Genomic DNA, 5,000 nt, shown 5'->3' with positions numbered 1-5,000 from the left:
CCCATTGACTGGAGAAACCATTGATAATGCCATGATAGCACAGCAACAGTATTGACACACACACACATATATACCCACCTCCACCCACCGAATCACCCGTACATGGGTTATTGCATAGACTGACTTTATGTACACAAGTGAGTAAAAAACAAATTTTCCGATTATTGCTGTCAATCAAACTGTTACTGTGCGATAAAAAAAAAATGTAGATAAACAGGTAAAAGGTGGAAGGTGAAAATGTAATACTGGACTATTATTTTAGCCATGTCACAAAATCATAATACTCGGATTAGTATTTCCGCATATGCGCTTAGTGTAGGAGTAAACGGGACAAGAAAATGAGACACGTGGTTTTGATGAAGGGGGTCTGTGACAAGGGATGACTAACTTTCTGCCTGTTGTGTCCTCCGGGATGTAAAAGCAGCCAAGAAGAACCGCACAATCATGTCTGTTTTAGGCCAGTCTCTGAACGGTAACCCAGACTGTGCTTACAGCGGTCTAGAGTACTCCTTCGGCTATTCTGTGCGCGCTGTTCTTTTGGCTTTCCTCTCCTGCGTCCACCATCCTTGTGTTCAGCGAAGGGGCTGCCCAGGTCCGGTTAACCTTAGTCTCTTCGCATGATGTATCCAAACTATTTTTGCACTGCTTTCTTATGATGATGGACGCTTTGTTGTTGTTGTTGTTGTTGTTATTGTTGTTGTTCCAAGGTTTGAGTGAACCCCAGTGAGTCGGTTATCGACCTGACCATTAGGGGCACCGGGTTTAAAGAGAGGGAGCAAACGGAGCGTGTCAACGGTAGAAATACTGGGTGGAACCATAAAAAAAGACAACAAGAGTATCCGAAAATAATCATAATAACACTCCTCCTCCTACTACTACTATTACTACTAGTACTACTATATCCGCTATATCTACTACTACTCCTGCTACCACAACCACCACCACCGATGATGATGATGATGAATATGATGAGGAGGAGGAGAAGAAGAAGAAGAATACAATGGATGAATACATCTATGAGAAAGAAAGAAGGAAAGAAAGCAATTGATTTCCAGTGTCTTAGCTGCAAAACAATGTTAAGAGCGCTGGTAACAGCTTCCCATCAAAATACCTCTTCTGGTCTTCCTGGATTCTGATTCTTGCCGGTTCCAGCATTCACACTCTTTCTCGTTTCCTCACCTCTTCTGCATCCCCGCCTCTCGTCCATGATTCCGCATTTCCACCTTCACCCCCTCCTCTCTCTCTCCCCCCTCTCTCTTTCTCTCTGTCTGCTTGCCTGCCTCTCTCTCTCCCCCCCTCAACAAAGTCGTAATCGTTATCTTTCTGTATCCATTCAGATTTGGAGGAGGTGCTAGGAACAAACATTTTGGTTAATAAATATCCAGAGCACTGACGAATCTGTCTGTCCCGCTTGCCAGTCCACCCACACTTCATCCCCTTCTAATCCCTTCCGCCTCCATCTCTCTCTCTCTCTCTCTCTCTCTCTCTCTCTCTCTCTCTTTCTCTCTCCCCCCTCCTCTTCTTCCTCTTCTTTCCCGCCCCTAACCCCAGCCACCGCCAACCATCTAAAAGCATCTGAAGTAAGTTGCAGCCAAACACAACCCACACAAGTGCTTCTACAAATCACTGATGAATTGCTATGCTGCACACCGTGCACTGTATAACGTTTACTGACTGGTCCATCTAGAGAGGTGTGTGTGTATGTGTGTGTCTGTGTGTTTGTATCCATGTGTATGTGTGTGTGTTTGTGTGCCTGTGTGAGCGTAAGTTCGTGCGCGCGCGCGCGAGTGTGTGTGCATGACGATATATATATATATATATATATATATATATATATATATGTATATATGTATAAATGTATAAACAAAACAAAACAAACAAAACAAAACAAAAACACAAAACAAAACAAAAATACACACAACCTAAAAATCGCTCTCCCGGCCCTTTTTGCAAAAAGCCAACTTCCTTCCTTGCTTTTCAATTTGTTTTAACTTTGCCAACTTCCGACAAAGAACAATGCATTCTTTATTACCTAAGAAAAACCAAACAAAACCCCGACACACAAAAACAAAACCAAACAAAAATCCCAAAAAACAAAACAAAACAAAACAAAAACAAAACAAAAAAAAGTGAACGTTTTATGACGCAACCAAAGAGGGGGAAAAAGGCAATGATGCGAACTTTTCTTTTACAACGTGTCGTTCTATTTATTTTTCATTTTATTTTATTTATTTAATTCATTTCCTTTTTATTCTTTTCTATCTTAATTTACTTTCTTCTTCTTTTTTCCTCGTCTTTGCGCAAAGATGTGAGTGATGGTAGACGTGAAAACGAGAGGCTGGACGAAGGATCAAGAACTGGGAGATAGGTGTTAACAGCAGTTTCCGTCCTGCAACTACTACTTCTTCGTTCGTGGGTTGCAATTCCCACGTTCACTCGTATGTACACGAGTGGGCTTTTACGTGTATGACCATTTTTACCCCGCCATGTAGGCAGCCATACTCCGTTTTCGGGGGTGTGCATGCTGGGTATGTTCTTGTTTCCATAAAGCACAGAACGCTGATATGGATTACAGGACCTTTAACGTGCGTGTCTGATCTCCTGTCTACATGTACAGACAAAGGGGTTCAGGCACAAGCAGGTCTGCATTATGCTGACCTGGGAAATCGGAAAAATCGCCACCTTTTACCCACCAGGCGCCGTTACCAAGATTCAAACCCGGGACCCTCAGACTGAAAGTCCAACGCTTTAACCACTCGGCTACTGCGCCCGTCATATCCTGTAACAAATCCAAGAAGCTGGTAAAACAACCACCGGACCACATGTGGCCCTTGGTTTACGGTGAAGACAATTTCAGTTTCAGTTTCAGAAGTTCGGATGACTGCGTTCGGACAAGATCCATAAACGTTACTCCACGTCTCACAGAACGAAATCTGACCAACAGCATAAGCAGCCCAGCGCGCTAGTCAGGCCTTGGGTGCATACATATATTTGTTTTGTATTTGTATTTCTTTTTATCACAACACATTTCTCTGTGTGAAATTCGGGCAGCTTTCCCCAGGGAGAGCGCGTCGCTACACGACAGCGCCACCCTTTTCTTTTCTTTTTTTTCCTGCGTGCAGTTTTTTTTTTTTTTTTTTTTGCTTTTCCTATCGAAGTGGATTTTTCTACATAATTTTGCCAGAAACAACCCTTTTGTTGGAGTGGGTTCTTTTACGTGCGCTGAGTGCATGCTGCACACGGGACCTCGGTTTATCGTCTCATCCGAATGACTGTGTAGCTATCACAACTGACTTCTGCTAAAGAATTTTACCAGAGGATAACACTATTGCTGCAACAGTTTATTTTTTCATGGCCCTATGCTGCACACGGGACCTCAATTTATCGTTTCATCTGAATGAGTTTCATTTTCCAGTTAGAAAATGGGAGAAAAAGTGAGACCGGAAATGAACCCAAACCCTCATAGACACAGCGCTGGGAGATAAGTGTGTTCACCATTCTGCCACATGCCTCCCGTGAAGACAAATCAAACTGATTTGAATTACGGTGCTTAGAGCCTCTCCGATCACTAAGGACCATCTCAAGGCTACTGCCACGTTAGTATCTACTTCAAGTCAAGAATATAAAACATTTACAATAAAAAAAAAAATAAATAAAAAAACTAATCGCTGCTTCAATCTTCACACTCAAAAAGTTAAAAATCTTCCAGGGTTTAAAAACATTCAAATCGGAATATAAAAAATGTTTACTTCTTTCAAGAAATCCATTAGCGACCACAGAGGGACATCAGGAAACAAAGTCTTCAGGGAATCTACTGAGTAATGTCTGTGTCTAACGTCATGCACTGGCAACGTGTTTCACAGTGAGAAGCTCGTCACCGGGAATACATCGATGGGAATCCTCCCGTTTTAACAAATACGAATGAGTACGAAAAGCGGGCCCCGTGCGCAGTCTGCAAACCACAGACTCCTTTCGGTTTTTCACAACCGACTGGACGAATCTGGATAGAACCTCCTGTGAAAGAAAACAACAGAAAATAATAAAATAAATAAAAAGGTCAGAAGACGAGAGGATGTAAATGGTGGTAATGTGCACCACTAGGAAGCCAGTGTCCACGGGTTCGAATCCCCTACACAGACCAGGATTTCACCCACACACCGCCCATCTCCGCTGGATCTTCGGTGGCCGTATAGGCGCTAGTCTTTCGAAAATAGACGATAAACCGAGGCCCCGTGTATAGCATATGATTACTTTAACGTACGTAAAATACCCGCGGCAACAAAAGAGTTGTCATATAAACATAGAAAAAAATCGACTTCGATAATAAAACAGAATGAAATTGCAGGGTTGAAAAACAAAGGACGGCACCGTATAGGGGCAACATGCCCTCGCCAAGAAGAACAGCCCGAAGTTCACACAGAGTAATCTGTTGTGACGAAAACAAATACATACGAGTAAATGTGCAACAACTACGAAATCCTGTTCGATTAATCACACTGGTTATACGATGCTAATTATAGTTTCCTTTCTTGTGAACGACTCAATCAATCAGACAATCACTTTATTGTTTGAACCAGAGTACAGAAATTCGCCTTCAGGCTCGTCGTTGAGAAAATATCTCAAGAGACAGTAACTTTTAAAAGTGAAGACAGTCATTCCCTCATTCAATTAAAATCACTCACACGAACATGGCAGAAAATAGTTGGGGGTGAGGGACGGAACGGCGTTGCACTGCCAACATCACAGTAGATTTGTCAACAATATAGATACAAAATGAATATAAACAACAACTGAGAAACAATTTCTGAGAACTACATAGTCAGCCACCATCTCCAATGTGCACGCATTTGGCCCAAAAGCTGGGGGGCCGGGCGTTCACTTTGTTTTCGCCCATTTGCTGGGGTCCACTTCCTTCCTTTGGTTCCACCATGCAGCACTGGCCGGGCCGCGTGGGAGCGAGAACAAAATGGCTCCAGAAGCAAGCCACTGTGTCATGGATT

The sequence above is a fragment of the Babylonia areolata genome, chromosome 5 (assembly GCF_041734735.1).
Source record: "Babylonia areolata isolate BAREFJ2019XMU chromosome 5, ASM4173473v1, whole genome shotgun sequence".
In the NCBI taxonomy this organism is placed as follows: Eukaryota; Metazoa; Mollusca; class Gastropoda; order Neogastropoda; family Buccinidae; genus Babylonia; species Babylonia areolata.
The sequence above is the reverse complement of the archived record's forward strand: the minus strand, read 5'-3'. Positions refer to the sequence as shown.